Source organism: Canis aureus, chromosome 31 (genome assembly GCF_053574225.1).
Source record: "Canis aureus isolate CA01 chromosome 31, VMU_Caureus_v.1.0, whole genome shotgun sequence".
NCBI lineage: Eukaryota > Metazoa > Chordata > Mammalia > Carnivora > Canidae > Canis > Canis aureus.
In genome coordinates this window covers 20,100,476-20,126,609 of record NC_135641.1, presented here as the reverse complement: position 1 = coordinate 20,126,609, position 26,134 = coordinate 20,100,476, and the positions used below count along the sequence as shown (strand labels likewise).

Below are 26,134 nucleotides of genomic sequence, written 5' to 3'. Positions count from 1 at the left end.
GAAAAGAGGTGTGGGAACACAAAGAGAATAAGGGGAAAATTAGACCAAGGAATCTATTTTTTTATTTTATAAATCTAATCACAAAGGCTAGCTTTAGAAATAATATCAGACCTCCAATTTATTTATATTAGAGTGGGTTACCTTCTCATGTAAAATTCACCTTCTTTTAAAGTTTTTTTGCTTCCTTTGACCTACTCTTTTACTATGCGGTTTAACTTGGAAGATATTTTAATAGTTACTGTGTTCATGGGAGAGGAGGTTTTGGAGTTTGGGTTGTAGTTAAACCCACCAGCAGGGGGAGTTAGGATAATTAGCAAACCTAGTCCTGGGGTCCTGACATCCAGAGCACAGATTCACAGACACCGCTGGCAGAGTTGAAAATGCCCACTGTAGACAAGGGATATAATGGGCAAAAAGAGGAAAGCAAGAGGATTTCAAGTGTTCTCGAACTCCTTGCACAGGATATTGAAAGTAGACAAGAAAATAGGGCACGGGCTTTCTACTACCCTCCGCTCACAGAGTAATCCATGCACTCTGGTTCTCTGTTTCCTTATCTGGAAACAGAGATAGTCAAAATCTATCCATCCAGAATGCCATAATTCTCATTTCTCCACAGAGAGCAATGCTCTTCCTGTTTTAGCTTTATTTTGTGTGTCTGAGTAATAAGGCGGAGTATAAGTAATTGCTGTCCTCTCAGAGCAGCCCCAAGAAGACGCCCCCTGCATTTCACTTTGAATTAGTGCTTTTGTCCTTCAGTGTCATATTATCAATTAAAGCTCTGCTGGCAACTGCAGCTACCTAAGCAGGACAAAGCTTCCTATTTAGATAGCAGACTTCTGGCTTAACTTAAAAGAAAGTTATGGGACTTTACAGGAAAATCAATATGCTTTCCTTTGCCTTAGTGATAGGAGGGCACTGTGCACAGAGATACATACAGATATCTAGAAAGATGAAATATTTTATAGTGCAATGGCTTGTTTAGTAGGGTGACGGTTGATATTGCAAAATTAAATCAGTATCTTATCCTAGGAAAACTAGACTTTCTTTTAGGGCATATTTTTTAGTTCTCACAGTGATGTTCTCTTCCTCTTTCTCATCCTTCCATGGCTCAGTGGCCACTTGAGGCAGATGCAGAGGGTCAGGGGTACAATCTCTGGAGTGATGTTACTGAGGAGCACATTCATTTCCTCTTTTGACAGAAACCACAGTGCCGGAATAGGACAGGACAGTATCTCAGACAAGAGGTCTGTGACCATCACCAGGCTTTCCCATGTATCATTCAAGAGGAGGTGATTCACGCACGCAAAGCAGAGAAGGATAACTTCCAGAAGTGTGTACACTGTTGTTCACTTTGCATTAATATCTTTATTGCTTCTGTAGTGCTAGTAAATGCAGAAATAGGCGAATCATTAATTTTCTTTTAAATAGTGTACATTGTATATTTAAAACATATTTCATTCAAGGATAACCACGTGCTCATAAATTTTCATTGGTATCCTAGTCCGGGATGTCCCAAAATATAAAGATCCCCAATGACAAACACTAAAGGTAATTTCATAAATGTACACAATTCCCACCTACATTCTCTCTTGTTGTCATTGTCACCTTTGTAACTGCCACTGTTCCTGGAATTTGTTGCAAGCTTCATATTCTTGAAGCTATTTTCATAGTCATGTGCAAATTTAATTCTCTGGAACCTTGTGAATTTGACAGAGAGATAATATGAAGATTTTACAGATAAGGAAACAGACACAGAGCAGCTCTGTGACCCACTCCAGGTGGCACAGTTTGGAGCAGAATCTAAGTGTCTCCATCAGTACCAACAGGATCTTCACCTGTTATCAGTTTAAAGCTACAAAGGCAAGAAGCTGGAAATTGTTTCTCGTCATTATTCAGCCATTGGGAATTATTAGTTCTTTGTCTTAAGATGAATAGAACAAAAGATTCATGCTTCCTCTTGAGATTGGGAACCTCGGTATTTTAGAAATGTGGCAAGTGGCAGAACAGAATATGAAGAGTATGATTCATCTTTTCAGCACTCCCTTTCTCACTTCCACATTTTTCCTGTTGCTTCAGGTTAAAAAATAAAGTAATGGGCAAGCCTGAATGGTTGTGGTTAGGCTGAAAGGCTTGTGATCCTCACTGCTTAAACCTGTAAGCAGAGCTTCAAAAGCAACCACAGGAGATGCCTCTTTTCTCCAGGACCTCACCTTCCTCCAAAAAATAAGAACTCAATTGTACTTACAGGGAGGCTGGCAGGAATTTTCTGCTTTGGCAAATCCATAGGGAGGCCATTTCTGTTGTCCAATGCACTTCCAAGAGCCTTCACTCCTGATAAATTCCTCTTCCTCTACAAAGTGAAATGAACTTTACAGTTGATCAGTTCAGTTTATAATTGATTAAAAAAAAAAAGGAAAGAAAAACATTTCCCAAAACATACCCATCGTTTGAAGGACTAACAAAATGACTTTATTATTTTTTTTAAAGATTTTATTTGAGAGAAAGAGATAGCATGTGTGTGTATGATAGAGAGTGAGAGAGAGAGAGCGAGCTCATGCCTGTGCACAAGTAGGGGAATGGGCAGAGGCAGAGGGAGAAGCAGGCTCCCTGCTGAGGAGTGGGTGCAGGTGGATCCCAGCACCCTGAGATCATGACCTGAACGGAAAGCAGACACTTAACCAACTGAGCCACTCAGGTGCCCCCAAATGATTTTATTTTAAAACAATCATTTCAGTCTACAGTATTTGTAAAGGTAAGTATTGCAGATTTGTTCTACGAAGGAAAGCGCTTTTTACTTGACTGTGAATATAACCAGAAATACCTACAATGTCCTTCATAGGTTGTCCAGCTCACAGTGTCCCACCTGGATGCCTTTTGGAGTCTTTCACTTTTGATGGGAGCCTGAGGCCTCTTTGGGCCTGGCCCGGAGGAAGCCTAAATGAATGATCTCCTTACAGATAATCAATAGTGGACTGTAAACGTTGATGGATGCTTCCATGTTGCCTGGAGCTTCTGCACCTGATGCTATTTGAAACTCCTGCAAGAAATGCCGAGCATGCTCCTCCAGGGTGTCCTTGGGGCCAATGGCAAATTCCTCTTGTTCACTCAAAAGGCACATTTCCTGTTGTTTTGGGTGGTCTGCCCAATGCCCAGATTTGAAAATGTTTAAAGGAAGAATAAGGAGCATATTTTAAATTCACAAGTAAAATACTTTACAATTGGTAGGACTCCGTGTTGAGAGCATAACATGGGAATGGCACGACCCGCTGTTTACTGTGAGCATTTGGTGACAAGCCGGCCTGATGGGGGACGGAGTGTACCTCCCTTCCCTCTCTGAAGCAGCCAGTTCCAACCAGCTGTGCAGGCCTGTTTCTGACTAAGTGAGTCGTTCCTCTTAGATGGAGATTTCAAGGCCATTTCTGAGGGTAGATGGAGGACGTGTTTTTCTCTGCTCGTCCATGTGTCTGGACAATGATTGGCCTCTCAGAGACTCCAGGTTGGAGGTCTTCATAAGTTGGCCTCGCCAGCCCAGATGCGAAGTACACACCCCAACTCGCTTGTAAAAGCAGTATGTCTAATCATATAATGCCTCTATAATGTGGTTTTTTTTTTTTTTTAATTAAGTGACCCACAGGATATTAATCTGGTGGTAACAACTCCCAAGGGCTGTAGCCCTGGCAGGCACTTCAAGAGAGGCTAGTACTACTATTAAATGTGATGTTCATTTCATCTGAACATATGGAAATAAAAACAAGTCATGGGAAAACTTCAGTGCTCTGTACATACTATATTGTTCATAAACCTGTCATAAATAAGTGCCTCTTAAAAAGAACCCAATTAATAAATGTGCATTGAATTACAAGGTTTAAATATTCCATAACATGGGACCTCTGTCCCTGCCCCTTCTACCCTCATTCCCACCCCTGCCAGGGCCCCCTTGTTATTCAAGTTGTTATAACATTTTCCACTCTGTGGCACATCTCGGTTTTGTTGTTGTCGATTGAGTTATTTGGTTGGTCCGCTGCTTAAAAAAAAAAAAAAAAATGAAGAAAAAATCTGTAAGCTATAAAATGCATCTTCTTTCTTCCTTTGTCTGTGTATTAGAGTCTGGCTTGGCACGAGGGCCCCACCCCAAACCTCCCACCAAGAGTATGTCATATTTCTATATGCTCGTGCATGTTCAGCTCTACCTCTTTTGAAATGATGCCCAAAACCAAGCAATGTTTACATAAGTAAAAGGGAGTTTCACTTTTATGCTGTAATTTCTGCAAGGAGCAGAGGGTTTTCCTAGCCATACCTTGTACTTTGTTCATGGGTGAACTTCTATTTTTCTAATGTGATGGTTTTATCCAGCTTTGACAACAGATTTCTTGAGGAGATTACACACCTGGAATTAACTTTTTCTGCCAAGAAGTACAGTGCACCTGGAAGTACTAAATCATTTTTTATCTGTGTTTTAGAAGCTTTTCATAATGAAACTGCATATCTTGAACTTGACCTATTGCTTGAGTCAAGGCTTAAGGATGGAGATGTGTATGCTAGCGTTATGAAGTAAATACATCCAGGGTGTGTTGACTTCTCACCAGCCAAACACTGGCTACCTGAACACCATCTCCCTGAGTATCTTACTTCTTAAATGACTCTGCTTACCGCATAACATATGGAAATGTGAGTATGCACTTTCAGCAGGTTGTTTGCTATGTTTACACCAGTTCTAACACAGATCTCCATTAATGTTTGATATAGTTCCCAACAGGTTTAAGTAGATGCCAGACACCATATCTATTGCATGCGTGTTGAGCATGACACACATAGGACAAATGACAAAGAAGTGTTTTTTAAGGGATTTCTTTCCTAAAGACATCTGTGCTACCCAGTTTAAGTATTTTGAGAATGTGAACTACTTTCTATGAGTATAAATGCCACTGAAATAAAACATCAGTTAATTTAAAAAAATCATGTGGGGAGTTCATTAGAAAGTCCAGTCATACCACCAGTTTTGAGACCTATGACATGTTCTTTCTGTTGTAAAACTGTTGATAAACTCTTGTGAGGTGCAACTGCTGGAAAATTGTTTACGAACCCATGCTGACACCTCAGAAAGGTAATAATACAGTGTGAGTGTTAGAAATTACTTGAATGTTTTCTTTGGTTGGGCAGGGGAGACGGGGTGGGGGGGGGGGCAAGGGGCCAGGTATAAGAAATTTAAAGGAAAAGAAAAACCTTCCTTTAAGTTTTGCTACTGGCATTACATCTCCAGTTTTGCCATGAAACCTGAATATGCTCTGGCTCTCCTTGACATGAGGTCATATGGGTAGAACAACAAATGCTTTTTATCCTTAGGCATCCTTGCCCTGCTATGTTTGGTTATACCTGAAGTTTGCCAAACTGGTTCTGCTTATTCTTGTCAAACAAGGATAATTTCTTCTCTTGGTTGTCTCTGATATAGTGTCAGCATTTTAAAGGCCAAAGTTGCCATAGTGATAAATTACATGAGCATAAACAGTAATTCTGTTTAGACGAAAACTCTTTAAGATTAAGAAAAAAATAGAAAAATCATGGATAAATCAACACATTTGTTTTGATGGATTTTTTTAAGGCAACATAAGAATGATATTGTAAGCAATGTAAATGATGTTTAGTTAAAAAAAAAAGAAAAGCAGAGACAGGAAAAACAAAATATAGATAGCTGCTACCATACTCAAACATAAATAACTGAATTTCACAAATTACTCCTCTCCATAACTGTGGTTTAATTTTATATGAATGTGACTAAATTCTACCCTGGGGATAGATAAACTCATTATGTCCCTTAAGTAGTTCGAATTTCCTGATAACCAGCAGTCAAATCCAGCAACAAGCAGAATTAGTAGCCAAGTCTAATAAACGACTGGGAAAAATTGTATCTGTCTCTTCCTTCTGGTTCCCACACACTCTGGTTACATCATTACTTAGCCTGTAAATGTGGAGGCCAATCAGGCCCCAGAACTTGGGTCATGTGACCAAAACATCAAAATGTGTCTGAAACTCTACCCTAAAGATGGGGTTTCAGCGGGGGCCTCTGGATAGCTGACTCCTCTGTGGCTGCTGTGCAATTTTCGTATTTTATTTCACCTCTGCTTTCAGGCTTAGCTCTTGGTCCCACAGATTGATGGCCGAAGCAAACCTGTTGATGTGGGTTTCTCTGTGCAGGTGCACGGGCAAAATGACTTCCTGTACCACATACAACACACAGTTATGTAATAGCTTAAAAAAACAACTGGACATTTCCCTATGAATTTATTTTCATCAGCCAAGAGATTTCTAACCCTTTCCTTTTTGTAAAAATCATTTTTTAGTTTGTGAAAAGCGTTTCAGATTTTATTTTCTTTTAAAAAATAATTCCGTGTCTAAATGCACAAAACTCAAAAGCCAAGTTTATGAGGTCCCCTGGATGCAACTCCTGACGATAGGGCTGAAACGCTGTGCTCCTCTTGAAGGAATGGACTGTGTAACTCTATCACCTTGCTAAGGTTTCACAGGGCAAGTATAGTGATGACAACAACTGCTTGTTCTCTGCAGATGTAGAAAGGCATTTTTTTACATGTGCAGGAAGCAACAAAAAGCCTGGTCTTAGGGGACAGGTGAGTGAGTTGACTTGCAAGAAATAAACCAAATAATCCTTAAAGTTGTAGCAACACCTACAGCGCCAAAAGCTTGATACCTCTGTGCACAAATATATTTTTGTGTTCAGGTTTACTTTTCTCTCGATGGCTACAATAGGTGCTGTGATCGTGTCTGGCTGAGAATTTGTTCTGAACTCTCCTGAAGTAAAATCTGTCAGGAATGGAAAACCCATTAGAAAACTTCCCTGATACATTATCATCAGGTATCCAAAGATGCCTCTGGGAGGCAGGAGATGATGTGCAAAAGGAGGAAACTCAAGTGAAAATTCACTTTGTCAGAAACCAAACCCAACAAAACAAATTGCCCTCTCAAGCCAGTAGTTTTAGATCAAAGGACTATATGTAAACTATGTTACATGATTTATATAATAAACATTAGCATTGCTCATTGCCATGCTAGATGGTAGAGATAGAAGAAGGTGATGTGGAAAATGGTAAAAATGTAGCAGCTAGTATTTACGAGAGGAAGGCCCACTATAGACTACACTGTACTAGATGGCCTACTGCCTTCATCCTAATCTTTACATGAATCTAGAAAGGTAATTGTGGTTAATGTCCACTTTTTGGAGGAGAAACTGAAGATCAGAAAAGTTAAATGATTTCCTCAAGATTGCAGTTATTATTATACGGTGGTACACAGAGATAGGATTCCAACCTACATCTGATTTGACCTGAGACCTTGGTCCTTAACCCCTAATCCACACTGCCTCTCTGTACAATTCTTTCTTTGTCCCTATGGGGTTTTTAATCCCAGGGTGGATTAAGAAAAAGAGATGAAGAAATCATTGAAATTGCACGTGTAAAAACACTGACACAACTAAAGGCTTGAGGAAAGTGAAAATCTCTTTCTATTTTATTTTATTTTATTTTATTTTATTTTATTATTTTATTTATTTTATTTTATTTATTCATGAGAGACACACACAGAGAGAGGCAGAGACATAGGCAGAGGGAGAAGCAGGCTCCCTGCAGAGCCTGATGCAGGACTCAATCCCAGGACCCCAGGATCATGACCTGAGCCAAAGGCAGACACCCAACTGCTTAGCCACCCAGGCACCCTGGAAAGTGAAAGTTTCATGGAGGAAATGGTTCAGGCCAGAACAGGGGTTGAGGAGCCCTGTGTCTGTGACAGCAGAGTGTGGGTGGTAGGTGAATGCTCGGTTATCTTTTCCCCTGTAGGTAATCCCTCAGAAATAACTGATAACTACTTTTATCCTGCAGAACTATCACTGAAAGTGCTGTATAAGACAGAATGAACTCCCGTCTCCTCCCTCCTCCCCCCCCCACCCTAGGTGCCTGCCAAATAAAGTCACTAGGTGCTCACATATTTTCCAGTACAAGTGCTTCATTATTAATTCATGGTCCAGGTCCTCGGTACATGCTGCTACTAATATTAGGTTTCAGCAGAGAATAATGAGCAGGAGCACTGGACTGGATGTCTTAACATTTTTTAAACAATGTTTGCAGTACTAAATTCTATTTCTAGCTTAATTGGGGTCTTTACATAAACAAGAGGAGGGCTCTATAGTGTTGGGGAGGCATAATTTTCCCAAAGCTTAGCAACAGAAAAGGTAAGAGTCAGCATGATTAAGACCCGGTGGAAGGTTAATACAGATCTGGATTTTCCTCCTTAGCATCTAGCTCTTGTCAGAAAAGAAAAAGAGTCTCCTGAGTGAGAGTTCCACCTAGAAAACCTGGACCAGCTCCTTGCTTTGAAATTGCACCCTATCAGGACAGGAGGGTGGAGAACTTGCTCTGGTAGGAAAATGGTCCCCTACAAATGACCCCCAGAGCCCTGCCCGCTTACCCACTAGGCATAGTGCCTTATAGGGCCCGTGGTACTTTTAGCAGCTCATGTAGACGTTTTCATCTTAATTTCATTTAAAATAAGAAGAAAAAATGAACATAATAATAATGAATAATAATAATGAATCTAGCCTGGTTTATATTCTTTATACACCAGTACAGTTTTAAAGTTAACTTTTAATTATTCTCATAGAGGAAGGGAGCCGTGATGGCGAAATGCCTAGGCTCATGAAAATCCTCATGTGGTCCCCCAACGAGGACACTTAGCAAATGGTCCTGCGTGGGGAGTGCTAAACAAGTTCAATTATTTCATGAGACAACCTGTTATCCCTTACTATTGTTTTCTCTCTTTATATCTTACTGAGAGTGAGTCTTTGAGGGGAAAAATAACTATAGGGGTTAATAAGAACCTTAAGATCACATTTCCTCTGGGTGCCCTCCCAGCATGGAGTTAGCATTCCAGAACTGGTTGCATTTAATTGAAATTTATTTAAAGAAAAAACACATTTATCTATTTGTTCATTATTTATTCATTTAAGTATTCATTCATTAAGTACAACAGCTATTTAGTGCCAACTACGTGCGTGGCACTGATTATATTAGGTGTTTGGGATATAATGGGAAATAAGGTAGACATTGTCTCTGAACTCAAAGAGCTTCAGATAGAGGCAATGAGAAAAAAAGACACAAAAAAATGACATTTTTAAGGGGGTAGGTGGTCAATAAAAATGAAGTGGAAGAGAGCCGTGGTTCCTAATTTCCATTTAAAAAATGTTTCAACCTTCAAATTCAAAGATTTTCTTCTATGGTATTGAGACACAAGCTAAAGCAGTTGTAAATACATGAAATGGAAGTTCAGCATTGTATTTGGTAGTTTAAATTCTTGAGCTATTTAAAAATAAAGGATATTTATTTAAAATTGAAGTCTGTGCTGGCTAGTCTTTTCCTTGCTGTTGCTGAGCCTTCTAGGATTCATGTTCAGTTTTGAGATTCAACTGAAGGAAGAATAAATTTTAATAAATTACTGGGTTTTAACTTAGCACCCAGCTCTATTCATTTAGTGTCTAACAATGAGACTTCCGGTGCCATGTGGATCTTGCCTGGCCCATTCATGTAACAGATATTTATTGGGTCCCTACTATGTATCAGACTCTGTGTGGTTTCTAGAGAGGAACAAAACAGGCTACTTCCCTGCCCTCATAGAGTTTACATTCTAGTTGGAGATAGATAATAAAAATTTAAATCATGGACAAGGTAATTACAGATTTCTATAGTATCATTCCAGTGAATATCTTTTATTTTGGCTTTTTGGTAACAGCAACCAGTTTTCCCTTGCATGTGGCCTTGGTAGACTATTGGTCAAGGAATCTTGACTTTCCCTAACCGTAAAGTGGGCATGTGGCCAAATTCTGAAGAAAGGCCACCGTCACTATCATGGAATAGTCAAGGACAGCCATAATGGGCTGGACTTGTCATTTAAAGGCTAACTCTTGCTTTAGTTTGCCATTGATATTACTGAGTTATTAAATTATATTGACCCTAAATTCCAATTTTTGGAAGTCAGTAGGGATCATTATGAAGGATCATTATGAAGCATTGAAGCATAGACCATAGGATGATGGGAGCAGTATGGTATAATGGGAAAGAGCTTGGGATTGCACATATTTGGGTCCCAAGTAAAGCTTTGTTGCTGGATAGCTGTGTAACACATATAACACCAGTGTCATGGGGTTTGGGGGGTGGGGTTAAATCTGGGCGGCCTAGTGTAGTGTGCAGGCCCACAATGTCAGCTCTTTTCCCTTATGTACTTTCTCTGCCCCCACACCCTTGTCCCTTACTATCTTCATTATTCCTATGTTGCCAGATTGGTGGGAAACTTAAAATGTGCAATAACAACTCTGGGGAAAGACAGGAAATAGGAAGAATTGTAAAGTCGTCTAGTGAATCCTCAGCCACCTCCTCTCTTCAGATATTGTGGGCTTGGAATCAAGTGTGGACTGGAAATTCAACAACTGGCTGGGTCTGTGTCTCGTGAACTCTGCCTGGCATGAACACTTCTGTTTCAGCACATCTGTGATTGCCATATCACCAGCATTTGCAGAATGGAGGATTAATTTTATTGTGCACTGGATCAGCAGATCTGGTGACATAATATTACACTACGAAGAAGGATTACTCACCAGTTTCTGGATGCTACATTTTTAGAAACGAACTCCACTTAACGATAAGTGTTGGATCTAACAACTTCCCCCTTTTCCTCACTCCCACTCTCCAATCACCCAACCAACAAATATCACTTAATGCAAAAACCGGCTCTCTTGGGACCAGATGGATATAATTTTTCTTCAAGATAAAACTCTGGATATTCCCCCCAAAGTAAAGGTTTTGTTATACTTCTTCAGTTATTAAAAACAGATGTGTCGTGTTTATAATGATGGCTCCGAGCAGTTTTTTTCTCCTCTGGGTTTATGGAAAGCAATTTGCGTAGGGTAAAATAATATAGCATTTGTGAGTCATTTTTGAGGAAAAAAAGTGGGGAAATTATACAGTCTACCAGCCAGACAGGGCTTGGTCATAAGGAACTATGGCCGTATCCCAAGGCAAACAAAGAGGAGACCTTGTTTTTATTCCTGTCAGAGACCCCCTCAGGGCTTTGACTATCACCTTGTCACCTATGACCTCCATTTGCAGAAAAAGGCACACGAAGCTGGGCTCTTACCCAGCACTAGTGTTTGGCAGAGCTCAGCTGCATGCCACATCCTGTCATTTCCATACCTTCCACCAAGCCAGGACCGTTGTCCTTACCTGGTGTCTTTTTCCAGGCACTTTTTGTTCTTCATTCTCATGTAGGCTATCACAGACTCTGTTGTTTCTCCAGGTAGCACACCTTAAAAATGTTTACTTCTGTTCTTGTTAGCCTCATCTTTGCCCATTCTTCTACTTGCAAATAGATGGTTAACTGTTATTGGGCTCCTGTGTCCCTCAGTTGGCTGTAGAGTGTGGAGTAAGGAAGGATAAATATAAAAACGAAGTGTCTGTGTGTCTGTGTGTGTGTGTGTGTGTATTGCTAGAGGGATTCCTTTACTGAGTGCTTATTACATGCCAGGCATACTCTAAGTTAGTTTAGAGTTTGTTACATTGAATTTTCACAGTATCTGTATGAGGTAGAGTTTTGATAGACTAAATTTAAACCCTATTTCACCATTTATTTATAGATATTTATAAGCTTATAGGTAGGTAGGCAGTATCCACATTTGTTTGGCTAATTCCTGTATTCTCTATTTGTATGGATCCAAAGACTGCTTTATCCGTTATATAGCCAGGGAAGGTTTTTTTTTTTTTTTTTAATGATTTTTAAAAAGAATTCTCTCAGTTTTCTTTATATTTGAAGCTCTCATGACCAAAGTGGACATATGCCATGTCTATTTTTTTAACAGCACAAGTACAAAAAAAAATGATCAAAAGTATACAAACTGCTCTCATTTACTCTATGCAAGCGGCAGACAGTAAAATATAATGGTCTACTTATTCTACTGTGATTGACAGCCAAACCTTAGAGCAGTTTGCACTCTGATCAGATAGCAAGATTTCTCCCATAACCTTGGGGTCCAAATCTCACTACCCTTTATTGTGAAATTATCTGCCCTTTGACCCTCTGGAGAGACGGAGTCCCACATCTTCTAAATCTTCCCTCCATCCTCCGCTGATGTGTACAGTAAATGACTGATTGTCTCTATTATGTGACCATGGCAGACACATAGAAATACCTAACTCATTTTAGCAAAACTTATCCTAATTGGAACTATAATCAAAGGTTACTGGGATGCTCCAGAAACTTACCTGGGGACCTGGATTTGGTGTCTTTTGAAGTTTTGGTAAAATAAGCGGTACCTTCTTTGTGCTTGTATTTTCTTTCCTTCCAAAGGGGGAATGAAGAAGGAAAAAAAAAATTGAAAGGCAAGCTAAAGCCTCTCCTGTTGCACAGTCTTCCCTTCTCTCTTTCTCTATAGCAGAAAGTGACATGGGGCCGCGGGGCTGGTTCAGGGGGTTATGCACATCAAGTCCTTATCACCTGAGCTATTTCATGTGTAATGGAAAACTGCAGCTGAAAACATCCCAGAGGAAATGTTCTCTCCTAGGGCAGCTAGGGTCCTTTTCATCTTCACCTGAAGGCAGACCTCACCCAATTTAATGCATCATTTAGTTTGGCATCAGGGAAAAAAGCCTCCTCGGGCCTGCTCACAATGACCTTTGGGCTCCACAAAAAGACTGAGCAGGAGGGTTACTGGTTCTCACTTCCCCATTCAAAACCCCTTCTTAAGGGAAACTGCAAAAATGGACATGGAGCCAAATGAGGAGGTTGAAGAGTGCAAGCCTTAAATGACAGAGAAGTGCTTTCTCTGAAGCTTCCAGTCCTATCACCCAGGAGATGGGAGGAGCCCTGGATGTATTTATAGATATGTAGCAAAGAAGGAAAGGAGGAAGGAAGAGTTATTGAGAACCCAGGATATCAGTGCACTGCACCAGTCTTTTGGCTTTATTGTCACTAATCGTCACAATGCCATTTATATTTTTATTATTCAAACTCTATTTTGCAGGTTAGCAACAGATACCCCCAGTGGTTGGGTAATTTCTCTAAAGATGCAGAAGTAAGGGACAGAAACAGGATTTGAACCTGGGTCATCTGTCCCACCAGTGTTTCCCCTCTCCTCCTTTGGTCTGCTCTGGGGTCCAATGTGGCCTCCCGAATCTCCAACTAAAATCAGCTAGAGTTCAATCTCTTGGGAGCCCTAGTGCCCTCCCAGCTAGGGTGAACTCAAGGAGAAGACAGTTAACAGCTCGCCCTCAGAGCCTTGCAGGAGAGAAGTCCCTTGACCCACCAGGAGGAAAGTGGCTTCCTGGGAGTGAGGCTGTTGCACCTGTATGCCCCTATCTTGGGGTATCTACTGGTCACAATATTGGACAATTTACTGTGAGTCAAAAGCCCCTTACTAATTTCTTTATTCTTTCTAAATCTTAAAAAATAAATCTTTGGATGGGGAGACCTCTGGTTGCTTGTTCTGCTAAGCTGTACATTCTGTCTCTGTCTCCTACAAATGTGTGCTGAGACTATTATAATTTTAAAATTTAATTTGATGGTTCTGCACACTAGTCATGTTTTATCTTGCTTAGAGTAATAAATTGCTGTGGAATCTCATGCAATCATGTGATTGGCCTACCATGATTTGAAAGAAGAGTTGTGTCTCTTTACAACTGATAATCCTGTTTAGTATCTGTGTGATTCACTATAACAAGATGCAGTTTAATGTTATCTGCCAATATTGTGTATAAATATACGTATGCCAAAATATTTCTTGCCTACTGTTATACAGTTTTGAATACAATGTTTGAAAATTCTTTTGTGTTTTATCATTTAAGCAAAATATTGACAGAACAGGCTATCTTTTCAGAAGATTGGATAGTTTCAATGTGTGTGAGAGATACTTGTGGAGAAATTCAGTGTAACTGGGTTTGTTATAGAAATGGTATTTTAAGATCATGGTAAATAAAACTCTTTCTTATTAAACCTTCTATAATAGTTATTGAAATGATAACATCCTTTGTCATTTAAATGACTAGTCTAAGAATTTGGAGTCCCTGGACCTGTTCAAATCCTGACTCCATCATTATTTATTTTTATTTTTTTTTATTTTTTATTTTTTCTGACTCCACCATTATTAAGCTGTATATTCTGGGCATATTATATGTTCTCTAGGTCTTGTATTTCTCATCTGTAAAACGGCACAATAATACCTACTAATAGAGTTTGTTCTGAGAGTTTGTAAAGATTAAATGAAGCGACTAGTATGTATACCTGGTACACGACAGACATTTATTAGATGGAATTTATTATTATCAGTCTTAGAGAGCCATGCTTATTTTTTCGTGTTTTGACTAACTAAAATTTGGTGATATTCTGAATTTAAAACTCTCAAGACCACAAAAGGGCACCAGTAATAATATATAAATATTTTTTAACATGCAGATGTTTGGAAATTTAAGTCAGCATTCCTCCTAATCTGAGAATTCTAATAGAAATGGGAATACATGAAGATCATTTTATTAAATCTTTACATATAGACAAACCCCTGTATACAGTGTAGATGTTATGATCGATGTCAATATTGGTATTAAGATATGCTTCATGTTTGCATTAATAATAAGCTGTGACTAATTAATGTAAACTGAGAATGTGCAGTAGCATAATTTCCTTTTTCATCACCAGATAGTGTATGTATGTCACTTATGTTTAAAGAACTCTCCTTCTGGAACTTACTGTACATAGAATATGGTAAATAGATTGATTTTCACTAAATTAAGCTATGCAATATGACAAGTATTTCATAAAAGAAATTATTTTTTATCTTAAAGGGGGAATTAAATAGCTACATACAAAACAACACATTATAACCCGTTCAAAATTTATTATATATGAAGTTTATCTAAGCCTTTTTAAGGCGTATCTACCTTTTGAATTCCTATTGTATCTTTAGCTAATGAATTCTTTGGGGAGTTACCTAGAGTGTTGGATAAAACACAGTTTCATGTTCAAATGCACACTTCCTTGATAAATACTAAGAGTTCTTGAGTTCAATTTCTTCTGTCCATACAGATACAAGAGGTGCCTTCCTAGCAATATCAAGTTCATAGGGAGTTTGTGAAAGTCACATGAGACTGTGGATATCAGATTGTTCTGTGGCTAGAGCACTATACAGATGCAAGCAACGTGATTAAGTTGTATCTTCTGGGTAAAATAAATTTCCTCATTATGGTGTCCTAGCTGTTGTGCTCTAGATATTTTTCCATCAAGGGTTGTTCACTAGAATTTGGTGGACAAATATTTATCAAAGACTTTGTGTGCCAGAATTTCTTTAATGGATCTGATGAAAAAATAAAACATCTTAAAGAGATTAATTTTGTCTGCAGATTGTCACTAGAGATTATCAGTGACTTTTAAAATGTAATTGATGATAATATTTATATATTCACTTTATTTTTTCCAAAATCTTTTGATTATTGCATATATTGCATAAGGAAACATAGAAAAAAGGACAACTTGCATTATTTTCAGCATTTTGCAATACAGTATCTATTTTATCTTCATTTCTGCTTAGAAAATTAATTGTTGGGATCCCTGGGTGGCGCAGCGGTTTAGCACCTGCCTTTGGCCCGGGGCGTGATCCTGGAGACCCGGGATCGAATCCCACGTTGGGCTCCCGGTGCATGGAGCCTGCTTCTCCCTCTGCCTATGTCTCTGCTTCTCTCTCTCTCTCTCTCTGTAACTATCATAAATAAATAATTTAAAAAAAAAAAGAAAATTAATTGTTATTTAATTACCTTCCACTTTCCAAGAATTTAACCCGTGAGCAAATAAGAAGTGGGTCTGCCTGCTTTTTAGGTTTACTTAAGAATGTCCTTAAGGATGGAACGTTCTTTGAGGATGGCATATAAATATAGGCTGCCAAGACTACTTATATAATGCACACATATAGTTCCTAACAGTGACCATCCCCACTTGTGAATCATAAAAATAACCAAACAAACAACAACCCACAAATTACTGGATTTAAATACTCTTTCTTATAGGAAGTCTCCCTCAATTTCCATTCACAAGTGTGATCAATTGTAAACCTGTCTCCTAACTATTTTGCCTTAATATTGTTTGAACGTCAATGTATATTTTTGCCAACAGAGACCAGGACAATCAAAAAGGAAAATAATTTGAGAGTTAGGCAGAGGAGTTAGGCAGGTTTTCCTAACAATAGATGCCTTCAGGAGTGGCAATTTAGTCTCAAAAGGAATTTTGGGGGAGCCTGGGTGGCTCAGCCGATTGTGTTGGGCTCTGGATTTTGGCTCAGGTTATGATCTTGGGGTCCTGAGATGGAATCCTTCATCAGGCTCCACGCTCAGCAGGGAGTGTGCTTGGGGATTCTCTCTTTCCCTCTGCCCTTCCCTCTGCTCTCTCTCTCTCTCTCAAATAAATAAATCTTTAAGAAAAAAGGATTTTAAGTGTCTAATTAGGTGGGAAATGGCATAAGCATCGACTTCCCTTCCTGAGCCATCTTTCTGGTTCCAGTTTTCTCTTTAATCCTCTGTACTAAATACATCATAGTTCATATTACTGGCTTCCTGAAGTAAACTGATATTTAGCATAATGGAAAAGACACAATATCTAAAAGCACTAGGATATTTTAAAACCAATCTTCTCAAGAAAAGATGATTATGCTTTACAAGAGGAAATATTTTTGCCATTAGCCTTACTTCTCTAACAATTTTCTGGCCAAGAAGAAAGCAATAAATACCTACTCATGCTCAACTAATCTCAAATAACTTTTTGACAATCCATTTGTTTTGAAGTGCCAAATGCATATTCAGGATGTCACCTCCCTGCCATTTCTTTATCACTTTTCTTGGATTTACTGGTTCAAAAGAAATATGTCTTACAGAATTAACCTTAATCACATGGATTGAGATCAATAGTAAAATAAAATATTACATGTTGTTAATTGAAACATTTCATCACATTTTATCTTAGAGATCATATTTTGGAGGTTATGAAATATGAACAATTCACATAAGAACAATGAATGGTAATTACTGAAGATGCCTATATGATACATTTTATTAGTTAACACCCATTTTTTTTCCCAAAGGATGTTATGGTCTGCCATTGACTCTTCAGCATTGTCCATATAATCAGGGTCAAGAAGAATATGAGTTGTTTCAATAAAATTTGAACTGGGAAAACCTACAATATGCAAATAATTTAAATTATAATTAACAAAGAGGGCTAGTGATACTTGACTAGATTTTTCGCTAGTTGTGATGACCAAAAATCTCTCTCATCAGAACTTCGAGTGTCTAGGAGGTTATTAATTTAAGCAGTCAGGTACATCTTCCTCAGACAGTGCTTTTCAACTATTTTAATCAGGTTCTTCAGAGAAACAGAACTGTTAGGAGGTGTAGAGATATATTTAAGGCGAGATTTCTTATAAGAATTGGCTTATGTGGTTATGGAGGCCAGGAAATCCCACAATCTGCCATCTGCAAACTGGAGAATTAGGAAAACTGTCACTGTACTTCCAGTTAGAGCCCAAAGGCCTGTGAGCCAAAGGCCTGAGCTACCATGTCCCAGCCTGATAAGAGAGAAAGAATCTGCCCTTTGTCTTTATGTAGGCCCCAATGGATTTGTATCTTCCCACATTGGTGAAGGCAAATCTCTTTACTCAGATTTCAGTTTGCTGAATCAAATGCTAAACTCTTCCAGAAACGCCCTTATAGACACACTTAAAAATAATGTGTTATCATCTATCTGACTATCCATCCCTTAGCCCAAGTCAAGTTGACACATAAAAATAACCATCACACCAACCCAATGACCTCATTGGGTTGAGCAGCTAAGCATACTTTCCATAAGTAAAAATAAAATCAAAGTTGATTGTCTCCTTTTTTCTTTCCTTCATCCTTTTTCCTTCCCTCTCCCTTTTCTTACATTTATTTTTGTCTTTTATATTGCTTTTCATGTCCCATTCTATTCACCTATAAAGTGAAAATGGACTCACCAGCCTAATGTAATCAAATGCTATAAATCAATGTAATTAAAACCAGGAAATGAAAGTTCTATTAAATTAAATGAAAGTTTAGGTCTAAAATAAAGATGAAGGTAGACTTAAAAGAAAATGTATAAACTCTCTTTTTCTTTACTATTGTGGTGGGCAGCCTAGTGCTTTCCACCCTTCTTCCAAGGATGTCCATATCCTAATCCCTAGAACCTATAAATAAATTACATTGTACAGCAAAAGGGAGTTAAAGGTGCAGATAGAATTAAGGTTGTTAATTTGGTGGTTTTACCACAGGGAGATTATCCTGCAGTATCTGGGTAGACCCAGTATAATCACAAAGGTCTTTCAAAGTAGGAGAGGAACACTGAAGGTCAGAGTGATGTGATATAAAAAGAACTCAACATGTCATTGTTGGCTTTGAAGATAGAGGAAGGTGACTATCAACTAAGGAATGTGGGAAGACTCTAGAAGCTGGAAAATGCTAGGAAATGGGTTCTTCCCTAGAGTCTACAGAAGATAATTCAGTCCTGCTCACACCTTTATTTTAACCCAGTGAGATGTGTTGAACTTTCAACCTGTAGAACTGTAAGACAATATATTTGTATTGTTTTAAACCACTAAGTTTGTGCTAATTTACAGGAGCGATAGAAAACTAACACAAATCTGCTCTCCTTTCTATAATAATTTCTCTTTATTATTAATTTCTGCTGAGAAAGAATTTGCAAAGGAGTATGTCTCTCCTAACTTGGTTTATGGTAAAAGGAGGAATTGGCTAGCATGAGTCAAAACTGATGTTTTCTGTTGCCCTTGAAATTGATGTATTTGTAGAATGAAAGCTTTTATTGCTATTCTGAAGCATTTTCTATCTTATTTGCAAAAGCTATGTTGACTCTCACTGATATCTTTCTTAGCTTGAATTACCCAGGAGAGCCTGAGAAAAGAATTTGCATTTAAGTAGTTTACTTGGGAAATGATCCCAGGGGTCAGCAAGTGGAAGCATTTGGCTATTGGTTCCAACCTCCAACTGGTTGAGGGTTACCTCAGGCAGGTTAACTCCCCAGCACCTGGGCTATGCAAACATCCATGTCCAGTAAACTCCTGTGGGTATCCCACTCCTTCAGTATCAGAAAAACATCATGGCAAGCCAAAGATATGCTTGAAGCAAGATGTGGTCAAAATTAGGACTCTTCACCTCTTTGCCATATTTGTCACCACTGCTACAATTGCAAATGGAATCAGAAGACCAAGAGGAAGTAAAACATGGCACAAAGATCATCTGATACAGTCTACTCCCTGCTTGTTACTGAACCTTCAAGTGCCCCTTTTTTGCCTGCTAGGTCATTGGCAAGAGAAACTCAAGGTTAACATGTGGGAGTCATAGCTTCCAGGTTAATGAAATTCCCACTGTTTTCCTTAGTAGAAGCAGTGGTACCAAGACATCTAATCCTGTCAGACCTAAAGATATGGGGATAGGAAGCACACATTCTGTAAGTAGACCACTGTGAATGATAGTGAGAGAGATAAATCATACTCCTATCCTTTGATGTTTAGACCTGTTCATTCTAGCTATTGGGGGCACGGCACAGCTATTTGTTTAGTTCATATACTTGATTTTGGTGAGCAATGTCCCAACTCCATATAGGTCTTTGTCTTGAGTTGGCACCTTAGTTGAGCCTTTAGTAAGCCATTGTTCCAGTAGGCTGGCTGCTTCCAGATGTGGTACTATGTGGTAAAAATAATGGATCCTTCAGTCATACATTGATTGTTGCACATCCTTCCCTGTAAAATGGGTCTCTTGATTCAAAGTGATATTATGTGGGAATCCTATGACAGTAAATCAAGCATTCTATATACCTTTAAATAGTGGTGCCGACAGAGATATGGCAGACAGGAAAATTAAAGCCATATGGGAGTAAGTATTAATTGCAGTAATGATGAATCACTGCCTTCTCCAGGGTGAAAGGACTCTGATGTAATCAACCTGACATTAAATGTCTGGCTGATCTCAAGCTTTGCTACTGTATCAAGGGCTTTGTATCAGGTTGTTAACACTTTGACAGGTTGGGTGTTCAGTAGCAGCAGCGAAATTATCCTGGGTGAGTGGGAGATCATACCACTGGGAACATGCATAGCCTCTATTCTTGCCACCATGGTGATTCTATTCTTGACCCCTTTGTGCAAGCATGGGGGTGGTAGAGGAGGGAGGCTGGATGAGGATGAGTCACAGGATGAGTCAGCCTCATTGTTGAGTGTCTCCCCTGACTTGGATGCTCTCTGGTGGGCAGTAGCATGAGATCTGTTTCCACTTTGAACCCACTTCAGTGGGTCCATTATGTGCTTCTTCCCTAGGCTTTTTTTCTCTTTAATCTTCCAAATTTGCTCCTTCCAGGCCCTGACAACAAGACAACACACTTTCCAATACTCAGGAGTTTATATATATCTTTCTCATGCTACCTTTTTTTTTTTTTTTTTTTAATTTATGATAGTTACAGAGAGAGAGAGAGGGAGGGAGGCAGACACAGGCAGAGGGAGAAGCAGGCTCCATGCACCGGGAGCCCGATGTGGGATTCGATCCCGGCTCTCCGGGATCACGCCCTGGGCCAAAGGCAGGCGCCAAACCGCTGCGCCACCCAGGGATCCCTCTCATGCTACTTTTTTACTACATAAAAAGTAAAAAATTATACATACTTCTCCCAGCTTTACCCCTGGAAGGACTATCCCTCATAACTAACATTTAGGGCCATCCTCTGGAAGGACAATATTATAGTAGGACTCCATTTTCACTTTATACCAGCATATTGTGCTGACTCAGCTATGAACCGGGTCCAAGATACTTCCTCTTCCATCAGCTGACTTTAGGAATATTTTCTATCCTCTCAACAAGATGTTTGGTGTGAATTAAGGTTTAGGCATTGATGCAGCAGAAGTAAGTGATGCAGGAGTCAGAAGTCCTGTTCATGTAGCTTTTTTGTATCCTTTTACTTTTCTTGGTCTTAATTTTGTGCCATTTTTGTAGTATGATAGGTTGCGGCTGCACTTCTCTAACTTGATAGATCTAAAAACAGCAATTCGTAATGCAGCCCATGTACATAGCCATTTGGTCAGGGATTTAATCTCTACTACAGCTTAATAGCAGCCAGGAACTACTTACAAAATGTGCAGTTTCTGCCACACAAGACAGTCTTGCTCCAAAATCTGAAGTGACTCCCTCCTGTAGCTTTTGCATTATCATTTTCCGAAGATCTCACACTTGTGCTTACCATGGTTTCATGTATTTACCATTACCATGAATATCCTTGGTGCCATTGAATTTGTTGGATTATATAGTCTGGATAGTAGGGCACCTTGTAATACAGACTGGATTTGCTACTGAGCCTTCTTTTTGCTTGGGCTCTATTGGAATTTGTCAGTCTTCTAAATTGTCCAACAACTAAATCAGAGTGATCTTCCTAAGAGCAATATGTGCTGCCTCCAAAATTCAAAATAGGTCACTAAGCACTACGTCTTTTTCTTAGTGATAGGGCATGCAGGATGCAACAACTTGCCCTCTGGTTTAAGGGGGATATTCTGACATGCTCCAGATTATTGAGCTCCTAAACACTGTATTAAATATAATAAAGCAAGTTTAGTAAGATGTTGATTATAGAATCTAGGTATTGGTATTCAGGGATTTGTTGTAAAATTATTTCAATTTTTCTATGCATTTGAATATTTTCATAATAAAACATTGAAGAAACATCTTCTATTTATTATAAGAAAACATTATTAATGTGTCGGGCCCCTGAATCTTTTTTTTTTAATTTTTATTTATTTATGATAGTCACAGAGAGAGAGAGAGAGAGAGAGAGAGAGGCGGAGACATAGGCAGAGGGAGAAGCAGGCTCCATGCACCAGGAGCCCGATATGGGATTCGATCCCGGGTCTCCAGGATCGCGCCCTGGGCCAAAGGCAGGCGCTAAACCGCTGCGCCACCCAGGGATCCCCGAGCCCCTGAATCTTTACAGGGTTTCTCTTCTGCCCTGTGATATGTGTGTGTCTAAGGACAGCCAGAGTACTTACCAGTTGTGGCTCACCAGCCTAATTCATATAATCTCATTAAGAAAGTGAACTAGTATGATGCCCTGTGCAATATTAAGATCAAAGTTTTCTGGGCTTGATTACAACAGAATAGGATGGCTAACATATAACCCTATGACAAGACCAGGAATGTGTACTGTTATCCTTTTCTTATGAATGTGAAATGCTTGTGATCAGCCTTCCAGATGGGATTGCAAAAAACACGTTGGCTCAATGAACTCTAAGTGCCAGAGTTTACCTGTTCCAGAAAAGATATCACATCTAGCAAAGCAGCTGAGATTGTGGCTTCCACTTGGTTAAATTTGAGTAGTCTACTGATATCATTCACATTCATTTGCATTTTGCATGGGCAAAACAGATTAATTTCTTGGGGATGTGAAAATGCTGACCTCCCCTGCCATTTTTATTTGTTTTTGAAAACTACAGTTTTACCATTCACTTAATGGCACCTGGCAATCGTCAAATTAGCAATGGTTATCTACAAAAGTTATTACACTATCTGTGTTATTTCTTGAGGTTGATCAAATACCTAGAGTCACAGACATTTCTCACAATAGATGCATCATATAAATCAGACTTGGTTTATCATCAGTCTTTATAAAACCAGACCTAGAGAAAGAATTAGGTCTGGAGACACATGTGTGATCTTATATAGCAAATGTCCCCCTGCATTAAAAAAATCTTTGAATACACTTTTTAAGAGCAGTTTTAGGTTCACAGCAAAATTAAGCAGACAATATGGAGGTGTCCTACCTATATACCTCATGCCACTACATATGCACAATCTACCCCATTATCAACATTCCTTCCGCACCAGAGTGGTACATTTGTTACAATCAATGAACCTACATTGCCACATTTTAGCACAAAGCTCATAGTTTACATTAGGGTTTGCTTTTTATGAACATTTTATGGGTTTTGATAATGTATAATGACATGTTACTTACTATTGTAGTATCATACAGATTAATTTCAATGCTCTAAAAGTTCTCTGTGCTCATCCTATTCATCCCACCCTCCCCACTGCCACTGGCAACCATTAATATTTTTACTGTCTTCTTAGTTTTGCCTTTTCCAGAATGTCATATAATTGGAATCATATAGAATACAGTCTTTTCCATATTGGTTTCTTTCCATTAGTAAAATCCATTTAAGGTTTTTCCAAGTCTTTTTATGGGTTGACAGCTTATTTTTTAGCACTGGACAATAATTCATAGTATGGGTTTGCTACAGTTTATTTACCCATTCACTTATTGAAGAATATCTTGACAGCTTCCAAGTTTTGGCAATTATGAATAAAGTGTCAATAAATGAATGTTAAGTTTTCAATCCATTTTGGTAACTACCAAAGAAGTACTATTACTGCATGATATGGTAAGATATGTTTACTTTTGTAAGAAACTATCAAGCTATCTTCCAAAATGGCTGTATCAATTTGCATTCCCACCAGCAATGAATGAGAACTTCTGTTGCTCCACATCCTTGCCAGCATTCGGTATTGTCAGGATTTTGGATTTTTGCCATTCTAATAGGTGTAAGTGATATCTTGTTTTAATCTTCAATCTTTTAATGACATATGATATTGAGCATCATTTCATATGCTTATTTGCTGTCTCTATATCTTTTGTGGTAAAATGTCTTTTCTGCTCATGATTTGCTTATGCTGTTGCTCATGATTTAATTGAATTGTTTGGTTTTTTGGTTGAATTTTAAAAGTTCTTTGCATACTTAGGTAATAGTCCCTTATCAGGTATATCTTTTGAAACATTTGCTTACAATCTGTGACTTTTCTTTCTCATTCTCTTGACCCTTACGTTCTAAAAGTCATGTATGACTTGCCAGATGCTGTTGGCTGTCAAAAGTTTCTGAGGATATCATTGGACTGGAATGTATTCCAACAACTAAGCCCAAGTAACGCCAAAGGCTCAGGTTTTGAACTATAGTCATGATTATCTGCTATGTCAGTTATCCACTGCTGCCTAGTAAAAATCATTCCACACTAGACTGGCTTACAAAAATAATTTATTATTGGGTCTCCTAGGTGGCTCAGTGGTTGAGTGTCTGCCTTTGGCTCAGGTGATCCCAGGGTCCTGGAATTGAATCCCACATGGGGTTCCCCACCGGAAGCCTGCTTCTCTCTCTGCCTATGTCTCTGCCTCTCTCTCTGTGTCTCTCCTGAATAAATAAATAAGTTATTTAAAAAATAATTATTAGCTCTCATATTTCTATGGATTGACTGTGCTCAGCAGGATGGTTCTTGTTTGGGATCTTTCATACCCCAGTCAGATACCAACTAGAGTATGTCCAAGATGATCCACTCAAATGCCTGGTACTGATAGTTCCACCTACAAATGATCTCTTCACTGGACTTGAGCTTCCTCATTTTACACCAGCCTCAAGGAAGTCAGACTTCTTAGTTGGTAGCTCTGAGCTCCAAGAGGGCAATGCAGAAGCTCTCAGTCTTTTTAAAGGTTAGTTCTGGAGCTGGCCCAACTTTGCCTTTATCCTATTCTATTCAAGTAAGCAACAGATGCAGTCAGATTCAAGGGGCTGCCTTTATTACTACACCTGCTCTCAAAAGACAACACCATGTAGGAGGAGACAAGCATGATTTCTGGGTCCACACAAACCAACAGAAACACTGTTAGAGACAATTCCAAGTGTGGAGTTAAAAAGAGAGTAAAAGTTATGAGCTTTGTCCCAAGGAGACTTAACACCTAGCTTAACCTGGAAGGAAAATAAGTGTTATTTAGAAAAAAAAAATCTTATTTTACTTTTGCTTTCTAGAGGAGGAACGAGCATTAGTAATGGCACCATATACTCAGAGGCCACTGGATTTTTGTTGTTAAGCTTGATAGGACTTTTGGGATAAGAAAGATAAGAGCTTCTTGGCCAGGGCCCAATTAGAAGGTTATCCAGAATGGCTAGGTTTCTTTACATTAAGAAGTTAACATTAATTCTGGATTTCGTGGTGGTGGCCAGGAGGCATAAAACTTCAAAAAGAAGAAAGAAATGGAGAAAAGTGACTCAGGAAAGTTTCTTCTTTTCTGAGCGTGGTGGAAGGATTGGGGGTTTTGAGGGCCTGAGAAAGTATGCTCCAACTTTGCTTGGATGACATAATTATTTATTGGCAAATAAGCAAATTTTAGGTCCCCTTCAATATAGAATTCAATACATACTGTTTAAAAAATCAAACCCATAGTATTATTACGTTTGCATAAAGAAATCTACACATGTTTGGTATTTTAAGCATTTGTAATTTGTTTAAAAGAATTTGGTTTCTTAGAGTAAATGCCAGATTTATGATTCAAATTTTACATGTGGGATTGCATATTGGTTTAGACTTAAAATTTTATGTTTAATTTATGACTTTGCATGATTTCCTTAAACATTTTGAAAGAGTTTATAAAGTCAGAAAATATATTTAAAGGAAAAATGAATATATTGAATTTATAAATATGGCTAAAAATATTTTAAGGCATTTAATTAAATCTGTAAATGGACCAAATATTAATAGAGGCCTTTAAAAATGTTTGCTGAAATGCATTAGGCTTATGATGTTTGTGGGGTAAATTTAAAAGAGTAAGGAAGTTTATTTGATTTTTTAACCATAATGAACTAAATGTTAATTTTCGTATCAAAGTAAACCACAATAGTATTGTCTGTGTGCAAAAATTACCCTGAAGTTGAAAAAGTTCACATTTAACAGTATTCATCCTTTGAGTTGAAAATTCTAGCATATGGGATACCAGCTATCAATAGGCTGCTTTTCAGACATTTTGAAATTGTGATGATGTATGAGTAGTTCAGTCAAAAGAGCCACATTGGCTTTTAAATATCCTCTCATTCTTCTCTCCTGGTCTTTTGATTCTGTGACAATTTCCTGGATGGTGACGTCTTTCCCAGGTAATGAGTAACCATGAAGAATATGTCAACTTTTGTAAGTTAGTTTTTCTAACGTTCATGGGCAAAACATTACACTTC

The 26,134-nt window shown here is 38.6% G+C and overlaps 1 pseudogene; it reads right to left on the bottom strand.

Moving 5' to 3' along the window:
* Positions 1–22,730: 22,730 nt before the first annotated feature.
* Positions 22,731–22,839, bottom strand: LOC144302794 (small nucleolar RNA SNORA72; annotated as a pseudogene).
* Between the last annotated feature and the right edge of the window lie 3,295 nt (positions 22,840–26,134).